The following is a 21,298-nucleotide window of genomic DNA, read 5'->3' on the forward strand; positions in this document are numbered from 1 at the left end:
CCTTGGCTGACAGCAAAATCAGTCCAGACGACTTTCCAAGAATAATATTTGTTTGAACCCCATTCCTAATTAAGAGCTTGCATAGTCCATTTGTATGGTGAATGGCAATATCTTCAGTGTTAAAATTGTTACAGGTGAAGCGATTCTCTAGTCATCTTTCCACCATAAAATAATGAGAATTTGAATGGCTTCTTATCTCATCTGTAAGAGAGTCTGTAGATGTATTTTTGGGGTTGTAAGCGTATGCATAATGAATGCTCTGGGATCTCACAGTTTGTTGCTAATGACAACTCACAGCGGTGAAGATGGGATCTTAGAGAAGCAGCTGCCAACTTTGAGAGGGAACGGTCAACAATAACAAAACTGCAATACAGATGGGCGCTGGACAGAAAGTTGCTGCCAAAATGGGGCCTGTAGGGAGCAGTGGGAAGAAGATAGAGTTAACCCAAGGGGTAGGATGAAGCAAAGTTTAGAACTTGTTACACAATTGCTGAGGAAATTTAGGGAGTTTCACAGCAGCCTGCTGCATCTCAAGGCAGCAGTGTCTCTGAAGGAGAACAGAAGGGAGCCTGGGAAAGGAAAAGATACTGGAAGTGGAGATGGGAGCAGCAACATGGCTCTGAGTCACAGCCTATGCTAAGACCTGGAGCCAATCCAGGAGAAATTCAGCTGAAAAGGGAAGGTGAGAGCTAGAGTGGAGGAGATGGCCTTGATATGCCAAGGAACTGAAGAGAGAGGCCAGATTTCATGGGTATGTGAAATGGCAGAAGTGTATTTTATGCAGGCTTCTGTGGATGACAAGGAGCTTGTTCCCTCCTGCCTTGCAGCATCGATGCCATGTCTTTTTGAGATCGATCACTGCTTTGGGATCATGTCAGCAGCTGCCCAGCTTTGGTATTGTGTTTGTAAAGAAGGCTTCTTGCTCTGCACCCACCAATTTCTGACTGCAGCTTTCTGCTGTTGGTAGATGTCTTTGTGTCTTGTCCCACCTGGAAATAAGGGGCTGTTGCAGTTTTAAAATCTGCTGGATAATGTATTTCTCTTCATGCTGTCTTGGCGTAACTCTCCTGTACTGCTGGGTTTGTTTAATGTGCCAGGTCAGCTCAGCCACTTTAAAAATAAACTGAAACCTTAAATAAAACCTTAATTACTTGGTTCTCCTTGACTTGCTGTTTCAATGACCCTTGCAGTGATAGCAGGAATGAGTGGGGGTGCTTGAAGAAGGGGTTGTGTTTCTCTGACCTATTTTAGATAAATCAGATCTTACCTGATTGAGCAAAGTGACTACACCAAGAGCTGTTCCAGCAAGTGTGATTTTTCACCATTTATTTTAACTTGTTTGGACAAAATTAATGCAAAGCAGCCTGGGAGCAGGATCTAGACCACAGCTTGAAGAGGAGGAGAAGGAAATGTGGATGCTTGTTTTCTCCCCAGGTGCAGCTTGGTGTCTGAGGCTTCCAGTATGGAGGAGGAAATCGGAAGGGTTTGGGATAGGTACCTACATCCACCTTCCCCAGCATCACATTTTCTTTCAGGGTTGGCAGGATGAGGTTAATGACAAGAGCAGGAGTTTATCATCCTACATGCTTATTTACATAAGTGCCTTGTTCCAGCACGGAGCAGGAACATCATGATTTGTGGAGGACATTGATACCACACACCCCCTTCTGCACTTCATCTGTTTGTAAAACATCTGACCTGGATGTTTTACTTTGAAGTCTGAGAAACAGCCCAGTGCTGAGAGGACTTTGTGAGGTCATCCTCCAGGGAATGTGGGGATGAGTAGTTAGAAGCTCTGCCAAGCTCTTTTCAGTCAGCTGGCTGCTGAGCCAGGTGTTGGAGAATGCGCTGGGAGGAAAAGAGAACACTTTGAACAGAGAGGGTGACCGACTAGAATAAGGCAATCAATGTCACTTCATTAAAATCTCTGCCCAGAACAGATTCTGGAGCTCAAGACTGCTTTCCAACAGTTTTTTTTCAGGAAAGCCAACCAAGACACCCACCTAGTTGGTTTTTGCAAAGGTGAGGGGGGAGCCCATTTCTTGAGCAAAAGGAACATTGCAGCCAAACTCACTGGGATTTTGGGTCATTCTCTTTGCCATGATGTGGTAGCATCCCACATTGAATGCCCTTGTCCTGTTAAACGAAGGGAATCTGTCAGGGCCATCACCATGTTCCTTTCATAGAATGTTTTGGATTGAAAGGACCTTAAACAATTTAGTTCCAACCCTCTGCCATGGGCAGGGACACTTTTCACTAGACCAGGTTGCTTAAAGCCCGGTCCAATCTGGCCTTGAACACTCCAGGGATAGGACATCCACAGCTTCTCTGAACAGCCTATTCCACTGCCTCATCACCCTCAAAATCATGAATTTCTTCCTAATATCTAATCTCACCCTGCCCTCTGTCAGTTTAAAGCCATTCCCCCTTGTCCTGTCATTCCATGCCTTTGTCCAAAGTCTCTCTCCAGCTCTCCTGTAGCTCCTTTAGGTACTGGAAGATGCTCTAAGTTCTCCTTGCAGTCTCCTCCAGGCTGAATAACCCCTCTTCCTCTGAAGCTTCACAAAGCAGGGTACCAGGCAAACTTTGCTCCTTGTAATGTACCCCCCAAGTGCCCCTAAAAATGCTACTGTGTTGGTGTTTGGTGGCTCTACCACCTGCCCCATGGAGGGGCCACAGTCTAAATAGCTATGATTTTCCATGATTGTGGAGAGAATTTTCTGTCATGGAGGCTTCTTCCCTTGAGAAGAACTTGGTTAAGTTTCCCAGTACTTGATGGGAGGTGGAAGATGTTGGACAATGAATGATGTCAAGGCTTTAAGGAATGGTTGATGTTGATTTCAGTGAAGTACCGCTTGTCTGAAGACTCTTCAGAACCCAAGGCAGCTTTCCTTGTGGGTGAATTAATAATCAAATTTAAAAATAAATAGTGAAGGCTTATTTGATAGCTGAATAGTTTTCAGTTTTGGAGTCAGGTTAAGTCTGAAGATGGACATAAGGTGATGAGGCTCTGTGTTAGACCAGCTGAGTGAGCTACAGAGAGAGCAGAGGACAAACAACTGGAAAAAGCTTTGGAAAACACACAGCTTGAGGTCTGAGGCAGACACAGGAAACTGTCAGCTGAATCCTAGTCGGAGCAGTTTTTCGTGTGTAACTGCAGGATATTGGTTTTATTTGGGAATGAAACTGGGGTATTAGCAGTAGGAAAAGGAAAAAAAAGAGAGAAGAGGTGCTCTTTATCACATGCTGAGGGAAAAACTGCAACTTCTCACGCAGCTGGGCTCCTCATTTTCAGCAGCACCCACAAGACTTTCAAGTTTTGGTTCTGAAGCTCATCTTTGAGGAGGACCTGTAGCTTGAACAAGGTGAAGCAGGGAGCTGGCTGGGCTTGCCCGATACTTCGCCATTCCCGAGGCTATGCTGCCCTCTCCCGGCACTGAAGATTCCTTTCCTTCCTTGTCGCTCATTTTCCATGAGCAACATAAAAAGAAGTTTCTTTCGGAGGACGCACGCTCAAGGCACACGAGCACGGGGAAGGAGATTGTCCTGACATGGAATCTGGTGTCCCAGTGTGTCTGTTCCCTTGCGATCAGCCCAGCTCCAGCTTTGCTCCTCTCACATTTTGAAGTTATTATTTACACTAACACGTTGCAGCAGCCTAGAAAGGCAAACCTGTCCCCTCCGCCAGGGCCATCGGTTGCATGTGAGCCTTCAAAGGCACGCACTCTGCTCCCATCCCAGCGCAGGTCCCTAATGCTGGGTCCTGGGTTTGCCGACACCTTCATGCTTCCCAGGTCTGGTGGGACTTTCTGGTGGGCCAGGCTGTGCTGACATATAAGTTAAGCCTGATAAGGGAGAAGAGGCATGTCATATGCCATGATGGCTGGGCAGGGTTGAGAGAGGTTGTGGAGGTGCTGCTGAGCAGAGGCTCGTTCCTTCCAAATGCAGTCAGGGGTGAGGTGAACAGGACTCATTCCTCATCCCACACCTTGAGCCATAAAACCACAAACCTGCATGAATCTGGGGCTAACAGCTCTTCTGGCAGTAAAGGTCAGGGTCCTGCTGGCCACATGTGCAGCTGTAACGGTGTCCAGGACTTAGGAGTGCCTGGATCATGCTCTGGAAGGTAGTGGGCAGGTAACAGCCCTCTCTTTCCTCACCAGTGGAGAACTGAAATGCTTAAAGGTGGGAGGGGAGGGAATCTGGACTGCCGCAAGAAGGAAATGTACTGAAGGGCAAACTGCTCCCCTCAGTCCCACGCCCTTTCACTCCCCAACCTCGTGGCTGCATGAATGGTGCATCCTCAGATGGCAAGCATCCACCACTTTCTTCTATTCTTCACATTTCCTAACCACTTCAGGCTTTAAACCCACTTCTCACCCAAAGTCTTCGTGTTTTGCAGTCACTCTAAAGCACCTCAGGCTTTGGGAACAGCACAACCCAGGAATCAACACATAAGTTGTCCCATCTCTTTTGCCACCATGAAGAATCCATCACGTAGGTTCCAGCCCAGGAAGGACCAGCGGGAGATCAGTGGTAACACTGGGGCAGAGAAAGATGGTTGTGTCCCCAAAGCAGGCCCCATCCAGCTCAGGTGTCCCTTGCACTAGGGAGGGTGAGCTGGGTGCTCCCAGGTGGGTGCAAGAGCTTTAGGCAATGTCACCACTGGCACTTGTGTGCTGGGGAAGGGAGGTCTTACCGATGGTGGCTCCCAATGGCCAGCCTGTCTCTGCTTACTTGTGCTGCCCACATGAAGGGTACAAAGCAGCCAGTGAGGTCTCTGGGCTCATCCTAGTGATGACAAGTGTCACTCGAGAGGCTCCATGGTGACAAAGCCACAGCATGAGCAGCATGGCTCAGGCTGGGAGACATGGGGCACAGCAGAATTTTAAGAGCCTGAGTGGTGGGAAACATGGCACATCAGCTCTGAGTCCCCACAAAACTAATTTGGGCTCAGAAGCAGAGGGGCTGCTCAGATCCCTGGAGGGTGTTTTATAACCCCAGGATAATGGGGGATCTTCCCGCAACATCTCCACTGAGGAGCAGCAGGTGTCCCCACCACACCTGTGAAGGGACCCATCAAGGAAGTGGCTAACGTGGGCCTCCAGATTCAGTCACAAAAGAGGAGGAGAAGGCAGCACAGAGCAGCTGCCTGTGTGCTTACAAAACAAAACACTGACATTTTTCACTCCTGAGTTCTGTCACAGTCCTCCTGCACCATTTGCCACATTATGTTTCTTTGACAGAAACATTTGGCCAAGGGATGTTTTATTACACCCTCTTCCTCCTCACTGGTCCTTGGATTGGCCCCTCAAGGTAACTCAAGTTGCATTGTTCCAGGTACATTACAATACTCCTATTTCTTCCAGGAAAGAGCCAAATGATGCCATTTCATAAAGGACAGCCATAAAACATGGAAGAAGGGTGCGGACTGTCCCTTTTGGCCTTTCTACACAGTTGCATCAGCCTGTCTGTGGTGCCAGCAGCTGTGGAAGTGGGCAGCAGAGTTCCTGCAGCAACAGCTGTGAGAGGCAGAATTTGCCCCTGCTGGCTGCTTTGGGGACAACGTGAAAGCTCCCTCCATCCACTCTACAGGGCTTGTATTTGTGCTGGGGGGCTGGCTCCCCATGGTCAGGCTGCATGATAAATCCATCTGCCCCCCCTTGCTGCCCACTCGAGGAATGTGGCTCACTCAGAAATTATGCTTAAAGCCCCTTGCTGAACCCCAGGACTCAGGAGGACTTGCCTGGCAATTCTGCATGAGGTGAATTTTTTGAGTTGATATTCTGACACGGGGTAAATCTTGCATCCCGTGGGCTGCATGCTCAAGAAGAAACTGTCACATCTTTGGCACAACTTGTTGGGCTTTGCACCACTATCCACAGCCCCTGCCAGCCCTCAGGAAGGGACAGCAGCATTTCTTGGGAGCAAGTGGGCTTAAAAATAACTCTGATCAATCCAAACAGGTTGAGAAGCGATGGTGAAGAATGTGTCCCAGGATGCAGGAGCAGGGTCAGGCCCTGGTTTTCATGGAGGCTTGCCAGAATCCTGCAAAACCTGCTGCTCCCCATTTGCATGGTGCCTCTGCTTTACCCTGAGCCTCCCCACATCAACACTTTGTGGGGGCTGATGCTCTCCCTGTTTTTTGATGTGTCAGAGGGTTCAGACTGGGAGATGGCAAGAGGCCCATCCTGCTGCTTTATCTTCTGGAGCTCAGCGTGAAGCTGTCAACGTTTTTATACTTGGACATGCTGCTCATTAAGGGTCTGGAGGAGTCTCTGCTCTCATGTGATGGGGCTTGTAGCTGCCAGAATCCCTTTCCACCCCCAACCCATCCTCTGTGCCTCCAGTGACTGACATTTCTACTTTTTGATGGGATACCACTTGCTGCAAAAGCAGACACTGCTTGCCCATGGCTTTGGGGTCTGTGCCAGCACGCTGCTGTCCCTCAGGAGAATGAGGGCTGAAGTTTGGGTCGGTTCAGGTCACCTTCTTCTCCACCCACCTCCCTTATCATTCCTGGAAATACTATAAACAGTGCCATTTCTGTCAGTAATCTCGTGGGGATGTTTCTACCTGCATGAGTCACCTGCTCTCAAGGCTCAGCAGCTGTTCATTGTGCAAATGTGCAGTGCAGAGAGGGGCCATGATCGGGACACACCCTGGACCCTTCATGCTGCCAGGGCAGTGTGTTGTGAGAGGGGAAAGGTCCTGAAATGGTAGGACTTAGGGTAGGAGGATGTAAACATATATATTTTCCAACAAAACCCTCCATATTATGGCTGGCAGCTGGTCAGGGAGACTGTCGCTGCTTCCTGTTTGTGCCTTTTCCCCCCGGTTTTATCTTTTCCTGACATGAACAGGGGCAAAACTCAACCAGGTTCAAGGCTGACTTACCTGCCCCGTTGATATCCTCGGAGTGGGTTTGTACAGCACCAGTCCCTTGCTGGCATTTTCTTTATGGGCTCATAAACTCCAAGACTGGGCTTGCCGGTGGCAAGGCACCAGCAGATCCTTTGCCCTCAGTCCCAGCTTCTGGCAGGTCTAGGATATTGCCTGGGACACTGGGTGACGGTTTTGTGATTGAGATAAGCTGGAGGACTCTGAACTGAAGATACTGAAGGCAGAGGAACGTCTGCCCAGCTGATTTGCCAGGTGTTTGCAAAACAAACTGTGGGGCTGAGGGCTTTGCATCCCTCTACCCATAAGGAAGCAAAAACATGGCAATATTTTAGGGCAGAGAATGGGGATATTTGGGGGTTTCTTTGCTTGTTAGGAGGTGAGGCTATGGCTGTGCTTTTAATAATATTTTTCAGGGCTTTTCCCTCCCATGTAGAGAGCTTTTTTGTGCTGATGATATTACTCAACCCTGTCCTCTTATTCCCAGGTACCCCTTAGAGTTCATAGACACCATGAGGATGCAGCAGCTCAAAGAACAGAAGCCTGGGCAGGGATGATGGTGAAGCCCCTTCAGAAGTTATTTTGGGGAGCGCTGACCCTACTACTGGCTTCAAAGGCAGAGCAAAGTGCTCAGGCTCTCTGGGCTCTCCACTACTCCTCAAACTTTCCAGGCCATCCCCATGCTGTGTTTCCCCTGGGCATGGATCTTCAGGACCATAGTGTGGCCCCGTGATGAAGCTGGGCTCAACACAGCCACAAATACGTAAGAAGAAAAATCCAGTGGATCAATTCAGGAGATTAAAACTGCAGAGTACCTGAAAAAGCTCCTGCTTCCTAAATCTCATTAGTGCCACCAGCCTTCTTAAGCTCACCCTTTCTTGCCCTGTTTATCAGATTTCCAGGAATCAGACCATAAAGCAACTAATATTTCTAGAGGCTGACAGACAGTCCCATGCATTTTTACTCCAATTAGCTAAGTGTTAGCTGGAAGACCACCAGCAATAAAAACAGCTGCTTTTACCTCCATGTCTTGTGGTTCCTGCATTTATTTCATTCCAATTCCAATTGTCTCAAATCCAAAGGGAGTGTGATGTTGTTTTAGGACCTAGTGCAAAGTAAGGATAAGCAAGACTGTCTTAAAGTGGAACGCCTATATGCCTTCTGCTCATCATTAGGTTTCAGAGTGAACCAGGCTGTCACCTCTGTAGCTCATCTAATTAAAAGTTTCTCTTTGTAATGTAAGCTGCTCATAAACTGCTGGTCCATCTTTTCTGGCCTGTTCTTGCCCTCTCTGTTTCCAAGAGCAGTTTGCTGATTTTGCTTTTGAGGTACCCCCTGGTCCATCTTTTCATGTAACAAGAAAAATTCCAATGTGAGAAACCACAGAGATGAAAAAACTGCACCAGTGGTGTTTCAGAGAGTCCTCTGGGGCTGGAGGAGAAGTTTCTTTAGCCTTTCATGCAGTGAAGAACTTTTATGGAGCAGAAGGAGCTGCATGAGGTTGTGCAGTTTCCTACTCTGAGAAACTTTGTGGTGGAATTTTGCCTCTCTGAAAGTCCAGGGTGCATTGGAGGTTACAAAATACAACCTGCTTTTGTGGTACTGACCTATCCCCTCTCCCCCTTCAGAGGAAGTTATAACTCTAATAGGATTTAGATATTAAAGCCCAAAACCATGCAAAAAAAAAAAAAAGTAAAATAAGCAGTTTTTGCATTCGGGGTTGCCCAGAAGTCTTGTGCAGCGGATTCCTGCCTAGGGCTTACAGCCATGGAAAATATTTTCATGGAGAAGGTTTAGGAGTTTTAATTCTGAGGGTCAACGATGACCCATCTTTCCCAAATCTCCTCTGGGATATTTACTCAAACCCCATACTTTGGACACCTAATTAATTCTACCAAGGTGGGATGTGAATACCGGCCTCTCCTGTTCTGTGCGGGTGAGGGATAAATCAACCAATCCCAGGTTCATCTGCAAGTCCCTGGCGTCTTCTAGAGCCTTGCTGCGAGCAGCTGCCAGCGTCCCATGATGAGATTTTAATTTTTCTAGCCTTGGGGACTGAATTTATTAAGCCTCCCATGGCCCCTCCTACCGTGGGAGGGACGGCTCCAGCAGCCTCTCTAATACCGGGTGTCACACAGCGGTGCCACCATTCGAGTCCCGGAGTGTCACAAGCGAAGGACAGAGCAAACCAAGTGCAGCGGAAAGCAAAAATAAGCCCTCCATGTGCGTCGCGGCGAGGTAAGCTACTCCTCTCTCCTGACTCTCAAAGATGCTCATGCCTGCTGAACTTCACCTCTGCCTGCTCTTTCCTGCTTGCCTTGAAAGTTAGCACGGAGATGGGGGGATTTCTTTCACTTTTCTTATGTTATCTTTGGACTTTTGAGTGTGTTGTCGGGATGCGGCAGCGGGAGATTGACCCGGCTCCCGCCTGGGAGAAACAAAGCCCAAAGAGCTGGAGAATAGGGAGAAACGGTAACCAAAGGGGAGGGAAGGGGGTGATTTGTGAGCAGGGGTTTTCTGGTCTTTTACTGTGGAGGAGAAGATGCTCGGCAGCCCTGCCTCACTCAGAGTCCGTGCTGGGTGAGTTAGCTGTGACCTGTTGAGGGGAGAAACGGGAGCTGGGACGAGGAATGAGCTTTGGGTGGCTGGTGGGGTCGCTGTAACCGGGGCGGTGAGGAGGGAAACGACGGCTGAGCATTTGCAATTCTTGGGATAAACGGCTGTTTCCATAGTAAAAGGGGAAAGGAGCCTCTCTCTTTCTTCCCTTGAGCTCGCCTAGCGTGTGAACGGGGAGGCTGACTCGAGAACAAATAACCCGTGAAAGGGTAACATGTGGGAACAGCTGTAAATAATCAGGACCTGGTTAGAAAGGCTGGAAGCAACACTGTGGTCCACCATCTGCCCTGCCGCTGCACATCACCCTGGGAGTTGTGATGGGCAACTGTTCGGAGAGCAGCTTGGTTCGCAGCTGAAAGCAGGATTTGGCCCTGGCTTTAGTCTGCTGTTGTTGTCCAAATGCTTCCACGGTATTTGTAGGCATAACACAATTAGCAGTGAAACGGGGAAATTTTCACTTCTAGGAAAGGGTGAATTTTAATTCAGGGTCAGACACTCAGCTGATGTGAACCTGGGGACCAGCACTGGGCCAACTTTGAGTTGCAAAGTGCAAACTCTGAGTAGCTGGAGGTCCAGCCTATGGTGTACATTACCTCCTCCTTCCACGCTTTCTTGGGGAATCCTGAGCTCACAATATAGCACCTCTCAGGACTTATCCCCTCATAAGTCCTGAGAGGTGACACCAGGTGGAAGGACAAGAGAGAACAGAAATAATTTCCTACAGCTGCTCAAAGCTTTTAAGCTGCATTTAACAACAAAAAAAGGCATAATGTACCATGAGACCAGCTGGATTTTAATTAAAAAATGTTCTGAATGTGAAAGGAGCCAAAGCTGTCGCTTCCTTTTTGACTTTGCTATTGAAATGTTTAAAACGTGTGCAAGACTTTCCGGGCAATTTGAAATCCTTGTGGAGAATACAAACTCAAATCTTGTTCCCACAACCAGTCCTCTGACTTCCTTATGCCGTGCCATTGCAGCAAGGAGGTGACCAAATGGTGTCTTTTGAGCTTTATGTATCCTTTCTGGTGATAAAAATACAGTTCTTTAAATTTAGCAGTGGTAGCTTGTTGTGAGACTGCCTGCAGCTCACAAAGTACCTTTGTGAAAGTTGTTACTTGCAGTTTTGCTTAATGTGATAAAGTATTAGCCAAAATAAAAGAAAAAGCTTCTGTTTGGTTTTGGTTTCTTTTGTTTTTTTGTTTGGTTTTTTTAAAGAAGTTTGTGGCCCTTTGACAATGTGCTCTTCGTTTCCCTGCTATGTGGAAGCCCAGAAGCCTCCTCCAGGAAACCTTTCTGGTTGTGTGTAAACATTTCAGAAGTTATCACCCATCAGCTGAGACACATGTGCTGTGGTGTGGAGCAGATCCTGCCCAGTGGCACAGCCCCAGCTTGGTGTTTTTGCGTGGGGGACAGGCTGTAGGGAGCTCTGTGGTGGTTGTGCACATGTACAGTAATAGCCTGGCTTCAGTCCAAACCTGATTCCACGTCCCAGGATAGTTTGCAGGAAGAGGTCTGTACCTCATCTTGGAGTGACCTTCTATGTTTTGTCTTGTAGAACTGCCACAGAGAATTCTGTGGTGTGCAGAAAACGAGGGTCTTAGGCTGTTTTAGATAAGCAAATAGGATAAAATATTGGGAAGATCCTTTAGGTTCCAGATCTTACTGAAAGGAAAGAAAAGAGCTGATTTGGGTAGAGCAGCATGGAGACATGATCTGTGATGGACTCTGGACCATGTCTTTATGGCAGGATGAGTCCTGAGAGTACACAGGCTTGGCTTAACATTGCAACTTCTGCTCCTGCTATGGACATGTTGGGTGAGGGAGCTGAGCAGCCTGCCTACAGGTGCTCATCTCTTCATCACCTTGTCCTCTTCCTGGTCTTCTTGTGCTGGACACTGCTTTCACAGCAGCATTCAAAGTAGGACCCACAGCTGGCTGATTTGGGGCGGCTGAGAGCTTGGTATTTTATAAAATCCTAGTAAATGAGGTTGTCTTCAGGTTGTGTTCCCTGTAATTCTCCCCACCAGTAGGACATTGGCATTTGCTGCATTTTTTACCCTCTCCAGGAAAACAGAAGGGAAGAAGAAACAGTGGAGCTTAGAGGGTTGAACAGGAAGATGTCCCTGCCCATGGCAGGGGATTGGAACCACTTGAATTTGAAGGTTCATTCTGAGGTTCATTGGTTTTATGAACATGCCTATGTCCTTGTCTCATATTGGTTCTATTCTCCTGTCATTGTTTGCCTTACCAGTCTTTGTCATGTCCCCAGGAAAGATGTTGTGTTAAGCATGATGAGAACCTCCTCTCAGAATTGACTCTCCATACTTGTAGCCTGGATCCTTTCTGGTGGTTGAGCAGTTGCACTCTGTGTGAGTGCACATGATGCAGTAGCAAGAGAGAGATGAGAAACCTTGTCCTGGGACACATCCTCTTTAGGTCTGGTACCAAGGGAAGGCTCTTCAGGTCACCACAACATACCAGCTCTTTTCTTTCACAAACAGTTGCACAGGAAGGTGACAGAGTAAGAAGTTACTGTGATGGTGGTGCACTGTAATAGCAGCAGGGAGCACTATAATGGCAGCAGGCAGGGAAATAGGGCAGGATTGGGTGGGGGAATTTGCATATGTGTGAATTAGGTTGTAGCTGCTGCCCATGGGGGTGGTTTTGACGTCACCTCCAATGTTGGGTGCAAGAAGACAGAAGCACATGTCTGCAAGCAGGGCACGGGACGGGAGCAGCTCGAGGCATCCCTTTATGCCTGCACACTCAGGCTGGAGTCTCACTGCTTGTACAGAAATGCTTTAGAGTCAGTCCATGCCTTACTCTCCTTCTTCATTTACTCTGTTCTCCCATGCAACTGAGAGCAATTCCTTGTTTCCCCAGCTTCCATCTGTTCCAATTAGGCTGGAAGCCCCTGGAAGGTTTTCAATCCCTGAGACATTTGTACAGCACTGAGCCTCAGTGACAATTACAGGTCCGGTCCTCTCTGCTGCTGCAGCCCCGTCTGCCGCCACTGTTTCAGCCTGGTCCTTTCAGCAGCTGCTCTTAATCACTGACCTTAGTTTGGAAGGTCTCCAGAGCAGGAGAAATAAAAGACACTTTAGAAAATGGGGAGGGGGAATTGGCAAAAGCAGTTGCTTTTTAAAAGACTACTTACTTCTTAAGATGTACTTGCTACTGATTAACCTTTGCTCCATGATTACTTTAATTGATTCATGCCTTAAAGCTGTCAGAAAAGTTCTGTGGGGTCATGGTACCTCTCTTTTAAGTGCTATCTTTGCCTGCCTTTTAAGCATTTTTTGGTTGAGCAAAACCCAATTCTTGCAAGCAATTCAGGTGAACGATGTCAACCCTTTTACCTTCTCCATCCCCCAGATTTTCCCACCCTCATCTTAGTGCTTTACTGCTGCCAGTTGGCAACCTGCTACCAAGCTGAGCCTGTCCTATATTCCTCTGCAATGCATGGGGAATGCTGTTTGGGGGTGTGTGGGTTGATTTTTTTGGCCCTTCTGTGAGAATTAGGCGCTGCAGGGTTGGGAATTACTGCCCTCGATAAGCCTGTTGGTGTCTTAGCTGTAGTCCTACCCATGGGACCCCCCATGGTCCCCGTGACTTCTTCATGTAACCCCACATGCAGAATTTCTGTGTCTTTGTATGGCAACAGGGATAGACCCACTGCCAAGGGGGAAGATAACCCCCTGGCAGTTGTGGCTTTGTTCTCTCCCTGCCAAGATGCAGAAGTTCCTTGAATATGAGCTGGCTGGGCTGAAATGGGCTTGGTGTGTTTAATGCCCTCTCTGTTTGGGCTGGGTTCATGCCCTGGCACTCTGGATGTGTGTGAAGCAGTTCATCTGTCCTGTTTAGACATCCACCTGGATGAACTGAGTTGTGCCATTTTCTCTTTGCTGGCTGTACTGGGTGATCAGGTTGACCACTCAAACACAGAGGACATGGAGCATAAGTCTGATGAGGAGTGGCCGAGGGAGCTGTGGATGTTTAGCCTGGAGAACAGGAGTCTGAGGTGGTACCTTATTGCTCTCTACAGCTACCTCAAAGGAAACTGTAATCAGGGTCTCTTCTCCTAGGTAACAGAGTGAGAGAAACTGGTCTCAAGTTGCATCAGGGGCGGTTTAGATTAGATATTAGAAAAAAATTCTTCACTAAAAGGGTAGTCAAGCATTGGAACAGACTGCCTAGGGAACTGGTGAACTCACTTGGAAAAAACATGTAGGAGTGACACCTGGGGACATAGTTTACTGGTAGGCTTGACAGTGCTGGATTAGTAGTTGGACTTGATGATGTTAGAGGGCCTACTTATTCCAACCCTAATGATTCTGTGATTCTAACCACTCTTCCAGGAAGACCGAGGGAGAAATGAAAACATCCACCTCAAGCTCTGCAGCTAAATAAATCACTCCCTTCCTCCAGGATGCTGGGATGTGAGTGCTGTTGGGTGCTGATCCAGTAGATCTGACTGTACTGTGTGTGGACCTGAGAAGGTCCATCAAGAGTCTGCTCATGGGTTGTCTACACTGATCCTACCTTGCTAAGCAAACTCCATGTCTCACATAGATGGATGAAAATCAAATGAGTCCACATGCGCTGCTCTTGTTGCACTGTTGGCACAAACCTAAACTGGGAAACTGAGGCCCTGGGTGATGGCTCTGCTGCACCTGTAGTTTGAGCTTTGGTCAGGGGGTTTGTGTGTCATACTATCCTTTTGCTGTGAAAGGAGTTCAAAAATTTCCTGACATGGCTTATGGAGAAATGTGGTAGTGTTTAATTAGCTGGAAAGGATTTTTCTCTGGCAACAGCAGAACCACATTCTTATGGTGCAAAAATGGGCTGGCCCTGATGCATTTTGGATACTGTCAATAACTAAATGGAGAAATTTCTGAGTGGTGACATGGAAAACATCCTTTCCTCCCTTTTCCTCCCTTCCTTGCAGAGTGTTTTGCTCCAAGGCTTGAACTTTAACACCCACAGCCTGGGGGGAAGGCCAGCACTGGGGTCTTTGGTGCAGTGGCTGTCTAGGGCCCCTGTCCTTTGTCCAGGCTGAGCAGTGCTCTGCAGAGCTGCTGAGCTTGAGGTATGCAATCTGCAGACCTCTTTTCTTTCCCCCACTTGGCTCAGGGACAAAGTCTTCCCTCAGAGATGATGCTTGTGGTGGTGCACAGCCCTCGGTGGGGCTGTGGGGCCACAGTGGGTCCCCCACGCTGCGTCTCAATCTCCTCGTGTCCCCTTAACAGCAGGGCACAAAGAGCTGCTTAGGCATTCCCCGGAGCAGAGAGGGATCCAAGCCAGGGCATGCTGAAATGCACAAAGTAGGATTTATCTTCAAAGAAATATTTCCCTCCTTTCTGAGCTCTTTTTATTTTTTTTTTCCAAGGGTTTTATTCTCCTCCTCCCCTCCCAGGCAGGCTTTGAGGCGTGGAAGCACTTTTTGCCTCCCCAGAGTGGCTTTTCAATGGTGAGAGAGCGACTTCTTAGAAAGCCGCAGGCCACCCAGGGGCAGAGCTCGGGGCTGTGCCCCACGTGCTGCATGGGGCTGAGCTGAGCACAGCTTCATGCCTTGCTGCTGGTGACATTGCACAGCCACAAGCACGATGAGGAAAAATCTCTTCTCCTGTTGACCACGCTGAAGTGTGAGGAGCAGCATTTCACCCCAAACTGGTCATGCTGAGTCTCCATTTTCAGGCTTGAACTGGAGGTATGAGTTCATCGATGCTCCTGATTCCCTCCTTGTGTGGGCAAAGTGAGATCTAGACATGGATATCTCACTGCTGCCATCTGGGACCCACATCTGGCTGGGTGATGGAAGGTCCCTCTGTGGTCACAGATGGAAAGTTGCCATTCCTGATCCCTTTGGGGGCTAATTTCTGCCTCTGCCTACCTGTACTGCCCAGAGGAAGGATGCCACTTCCCCACAAGGCTGTGTCCTTCCGGGGGGTACCCAAGACTGAGACAAGAGATGCTATAACCCAAGCTAATGGGTTGTATGTGAAATACATGAAGGATCTCAGGAAAGACTCTGCTGATGGGTCTGGCACCAGCAGGGCCATGTGTGTCATACTCATTTCTGCAATGCTGGGAAAGTGTCCATGAGCGCAGGAACACTTGGATCAGAATATGCCTGAATCCAGCCAAAGACATGGCATTTGTGAAAAAATCTTTCTCCACCTCTCCTCTTTCTTCCCTTTTTTTTTAGGTGACTATTCAGCTTTATTCAAAACACGCATTTTGCTCCTAGCAGGCTCTTATTGTAGAACTGTGAGACCTTTTTACAAACATGATGATTTCCCTGTGACTGTTTCCACATGAAGCTGAAAACATTTGTAGAAAACCCATTGTAAATGCTCTGAGGCTTGGCCAATAATTTCGTGGGCACACTTTTCTTAATGTAGCCTGCAAAGTGCTTTGAAGATGAAGAAAACCAGCTGTAATTTATAATGATGATGAGCATGACTAAAGAAGGTTTCTGCAAGTGTTTGTTGATAATGAGCCATCTGTGGGGCCTGGACATTGAGGACAAACATGCTCCAAACATAGAACCATAGAATGGTTTAGGTTGGAAGGAACATTAAGACCATTTAGTTTCAACCCCCCTGCCATTGGCAGGGATGCCTTTCACTAAACGAGGTTGCTCAAAGGCTTGTCCAACCTGGTCTCGAACACTTCCAGGGATGGGGCATCCGTAGCTGTTCTGGGCATCCTGTGCCAGTGCCTCACCACCCTCACAGGAAAGAATTTCTTCAGAATATCTAATCTAAGCCTGCCCTCTGTCAATTTAAATCCTTTAACAATCTCAGCTCTCTCAGCCTGTCTTTACAGGAGAGGTTCTCCAGCCCTCTGATCTTGAGAGAGGTACTTTGAAGGAATAGAGACACACCAGAGTGTTTTGGGCAGGGTTTGGGGAGAGGAAAAAGTGATCTGTGCAAAACTATGTTTCAACTTTGCAGCTTTATTTCCTATGATGGCACTGTGGTATAAAGCTAGGGATTAAGGTGCGCTTTCTATGCTAAATTCTCATGGGCAATATCTGGTTTAGTTTCAAGGTGAATAGATCCCACCTTGGAGTGAGGCTTGCTTCACTGTGCTACAGGTGTGTTTAGAAATTGTGCTGCAACAGCATTTCCAATCCTGTATCACACAAGGGCTCCTCAAGGGCTTCTCAGATTGACACCACAAAATCATTTGGTTGCATTAGAAGATCTTGCCTTAAAGCACGTGTCTACAGCTGAGGGACCTACAGGTGAGGGCTGAGCAGGACACACTACCCATTTGCCACACAGCTCCTGCTGGGTGTCCTCTGTGATGTGGATAAGTCCCTGTGCAACATTTATAGATTCAGGATTTTGGCAGTATTTGAAATGGGCTTGATTATTTGTGTCTGTTCAAAGTGTGGTGGGATGTTCCAAAACACAAGGCACGAACCTTTGTGGAAACCTCTCTGTATCTGTGGAATCCACAGCCACTGCATATTAAAGGTGTACTGCAACAAATGGACTGGAGAGGTATTGTCCCTACAGTTGCAGAAGCCAGCAGGCCTTGTTAGCCCTTCTACATCTACATCTGTTCATTGTTTCCCTTGTTAGCCCTGTTATTTCTTTCTGCTAATGGCCACGTTTTTCCACCTCAAGCCAACAGCTAATCTTTGCATGAGACATGCTTTGCACATGTTTGTCCCAGGCTGTACATACCCCCTGGAATCCCGTGTGGCATTAAGGGATAATTAGGGCTTATAAAGAAACTGTTGAAAGTCTTAGTGAGAAATTATAATTACCATCTGCCAGGGTAAGGATATAGAGTGTATTTCGTATCAGAGATTACGACCATCTTTATTTTATTTGATGCTTTTTTATTTCCTGTGTTAAAAGTCATTAATTTCCTGAAAAGAAACTGAAGGCAGATGATAGTCAAATAAAAGGGATCGTAGACTGTGATCCAAAGCCTTGGGCACACTCTGTAAGGTAGAAATGCAGGTTTAGGGGATGCTCTTTTTTGATCTTTTCAGGCTAGTGACAAGATCTGTGCACAGCTTATGGTGATGGTGATCAACCAGCAGTTTGCCAGGAGGTTGATTTTATTCCGTTGGTGGGATGCTGGAGAAGTCTCAGAGGAAAGGGCAGGAAATGATGCCCCAGAGAATGGTGGGATGGCACGAGAAATCTCCAGACTAAGATGCTGCAGATGCTGGAGAGGTTCAGCTTAGGTTCAGGGAATCTCATTGGCATGGGGCTCACTTACCCTCCAAATCCCTTGGAAATAGTGACATGGGCAACATGGGCATCACTCCTTTCTGTTGCCTTCCTACACCATCATGATTCTCAGGGTAAGCTGGCCATGCAGGTGCCTGATATAGGTGAAATTACCATCTCCATGTCTCTCACATGACTCCAGTTACCCATGTAATTTTTTATTCCCCAACTATCTTCTTACAGTGGACTGGGAAATGTGTTTGTACTATCTGGAAAGAGCCTGAACTCGCAGAATGGGTCAGGCTGGATGGAACCACAGTGGTTCATCTGGTCCTTGCACCAACTTGCACAAGGAGGGTCGTTCTCGAGCACATTGCACAGAATATTATCCAGATGGTTCTTGAGTATCTCCAGTGAGGGAGACTCGCCAACCTGTCTGGGCAACCTGTTCCAGTGTGCAGTCACCCGCACAGTAAAAAAGTTCTTCCTATTCAGCTGAAACTTCCTGTGCATCAGTTTCTGCCTGTGGGCTCTTGTCCAATTGCTCGGCACCACCAAGAAGGGCCTGATCCATCCTCTTTGCACCCTCCCTGCAGACACAGATGAGATCCTGCCCTCTCAGTCATCTCTTCTCGAGGCATCTGAGCCAACTGAACTTGCTGCCTGCGCTGCAGCGCCTGAGTCCCGTGCCCGCGCAACCCCCCGCGCAAAACCCTCCCACAGAAATCGGCGCAAACTGCCGTGCCTCACAATCCTCCCCGCGCAACCCTCCCGCAGAAATCGGCGCAACCTGCCGTGCCGCGCAAGCCTGCCCGCGCAAACTCCTGCACAAACCCCCGCACAGCCCCCCGCAAAAAACTCTGCGCAACCCTCCCTGAGCAACCCCCCGCGCGAGCCTCTCTGCGCAAGCCTCCACGCGCAACTACCGCGCAAACCCCCGCGCAACTACCGCGCAAGCCTCCCCGCGCACCCCCCGCGCACGCCCCGCGCAGCTCCCGCGCCGCCCCGGGGCACTCGCGCTCCCAGAGCGTTTAAAACTGCCGGGCGCTCCCGGCCCCGCCGCTCCGCGCCCGCTCGGCTGCCGTGCGCGTCCCGGCCGTGCAGGGGCTCTGCGCTGCTGCTGCTCGGGTGTCCCTGCGCTCGGGAACCCCCAGTACCTGTACAGACTGACCCGGCGCTCATCCCCGGACGTACCTCGGTCGCCGCTGCTGCCGCCTCGCCGACCGTGTCTTACAACCCCCTGCGTTGTAAGATGTGTGTGGGAAACTTGGTAGATTCAGGGGAGAGAAATGCTTCAAAGGTCCAAGGGAGAAAGCTATAGGGCAATGCCAAAATTGGCTGCTCTACCTGTTTACACCTTGAAATATGAATGGTCCAGCCCAATAGCACCCAAAAGTATATGGGTTTTTAGTCCTTGCTCATGCACTTGCCTCTCAAGCAAGCTGCTCTTTGCAGTGTTTCCAGACATCAGGCTGTGTGGCTCGATATGTTTCCTGACTTTTCTCTTCTGCTTTTCTCTCTATCCCCAAGCTATTTCCCGTGTTTTTCCTCACTCTATCAAGCAGTGGGAAAGGTGCAGCCCTGACTGCCTGTGATTATGGGGACTCTTCTCTGCAAGCAAACCATCTCTGTTTGCCAGGGAAAAACCTGAGGTCCCTGGGATTTATGGAGCAGAAAAACATATGTTATTGCTTTCACAGCTCAGTTGTTAAGGAGTCCTAAACTCTGGTGTCCTACTGATGCATGTTTTCCTGCTTGCTCTTTGCTCCCATGGCTTTCCCCGTGAATGAATGCAAGTTTGCCATTTCCCTCCTATATCCATTTTACTTTTCCTGGTAGAGATGGGCAAAAATTGCAGACAATCTGTGAATTTTAAGAGAACTGTGCTTCAAATCTGTGAGGCCTCTTGCTAAGTCCTGTCAAGAACTGAACTGTTTCAGATCCTAACCTCCTGACTTTTGGCTTCTGCATCTGTTGATTGTTTCAGTGTTGTTTGCCCTTTAGGTATTTGTTGTTGCATCCATTTACTGGGATATTATCTTTCTTAGGATCAGATACTTGTGAATTCAGACTGTACCAATATTTGATGTAGTCTGAGGCACTGCAAAATTGGCCAGATCTTGGCAGAGATGTTGTTATGGCCTCTGAAAGCCTTGTCCCAGCTGTAACAGCAGACTGGGAATTGGTGACCAAGGATGAAACTGGAACAGCATGTCATGGAGAACCTGAAGTGTGGCTCAGGTGTAAGGAGGGAGCTTATATTAGATGGAACAGAATTACATGAGAACATAGAGATGCACCCAAGGTCAGGAACCAGGGAAAAGTTGTGGAGGTAGAAGGGAAGGAGTGATATCTGTGTGGAAGGACACAGATAAGATGAAAAACAGACTGCCTGGAGGTATGAGTAGATTTTGAGCTGAGAAGCACCTTTCTGACTGTCCTTGTATGTCTGTCTTCCTCATCCTCTCGTGGGACTTGTCACATCTAAGAGGGATTTCTCCTGAACTTCTTCTGGAGTTGCCACTGGACTGTTTGCTGATACCAGCAGCAGCACACATGTTGCATCACAGATACATGAATCTTGCAGAGCTGCAGAGGGAGATGAACTCTTCTTAGGAGTCACTGCCTTCAAAGTGAAGCAGCCCAAGTATTTGGTGAGTTGTCCCTGGTCTTCGTAATCCCTGTCAACTCTTTCCTTTGCATCTCTACACAAGCATCACCTTTTGTCTAGTGCCTCCAGCATGTCTTGTGCTTCGTTCCTCAGGAGAGGCCCAGCAGTCCCCAAAGCTGTGGGGCAGAGAGGCTCAAAGGCTCCCATTTGCTAAGTGAGCCCTCCATGCCCAGAGGGAGTAGGAGAAGCCTTGGATCAAGTCATGATCTGGGGCTTGGCAGAGTGATTTCTTCTTTGGATGAGAGCCCACTGATCCCAGTATAAATGTGTTTAGTGGTTTGCCTGGTCTCTAATTTCTAGCCTCTGTCAGTTTCTGGCTGTACTTCTGGATGGGTTCTGCAAGGTCTTTTTTTGCATAGCCATTTCTCTTTCAAGTAGGGGACAACTTCAGCCACAGTAGCTCTCATTCCCTCATCATCTTATGTTGGAGAGAAAGAGCAAGTGCTGGTAAAGGATGGGAGGTAATGTTGGGTTTCTTCATCTAAACAGCTCCCAAGAATCATTTTCCTGAGCACAGAATTTGTGAGCGCTGATGCCTAAACCTGAGCCTCGTAAATGCCCTTTCCCAAGATTTGGCAAGGGATGGGTTCTACCATGCCCTGAGCACTTGGGGTCACCTCTCAGACAGGGTGTCCCCTTTGAGCACTGAGGGCTCTGAGGTCTGAGCCCATGATGGATACCTAGGCCTCAACTGGCATCCTAAAGGAAAGAGATTGCACCATGTTCATGCTGGCTTCTTTCTGGTCTTTGTGCTGTTCCTGCTGTACTGTCCCCTGTACGTTCAGAAACTGCATTAGTGTCAAAGAGCTCCTGTGCCCAAACTGTACCTTCTTCTGGTGGAAACAGCCCTCAAGCCCCCAAGCTCAGAAAGTGCTCCAGAAGTAACAAGACTTAATAACTTCAGCCTAGTATC

The 21,298-nt window shown here is 48.3% G+C and overlaps 1 protein-coding gene across 1 annotated transcript in view; it reads left to right on the forward strand.

The window, feature by feature from the left end:
- Positions 1–9,058: 9,058 nt before the first annotated feature.
- The window catches only part of GDPD4 (glycerophosphodiester phosphodiesterase domain containing 4), a 38,598-nt gene continuing 26,358 nt past the window's right edge, over positions 9,059–21,298 (forward strand). The window contains exon 1 of the mRNA XM_071557176.1: positions 9,059–9,138. The gene's annotated coding sequence lies outside the window, so the exon portion shown is untranslated. The remainder of the gene's footprint in view (positions 9,139–21,298) is intronic.

The sequence above is a fragment of the Pithys albifrons genome, chromosome 1 (genome assembly GCF_047495875.1).
Source record: "Pithys albifrons albifrons isolate INPA30051 chromosome 1, PitAlb_v1, whole genome shotgun sequence".
Taxonomy (NCBI): Eukaryota; Metazoa; Chordata; class Aves; order Passeriformes; family Thamnophilidae; genus Pithys; species Pithys albifrons.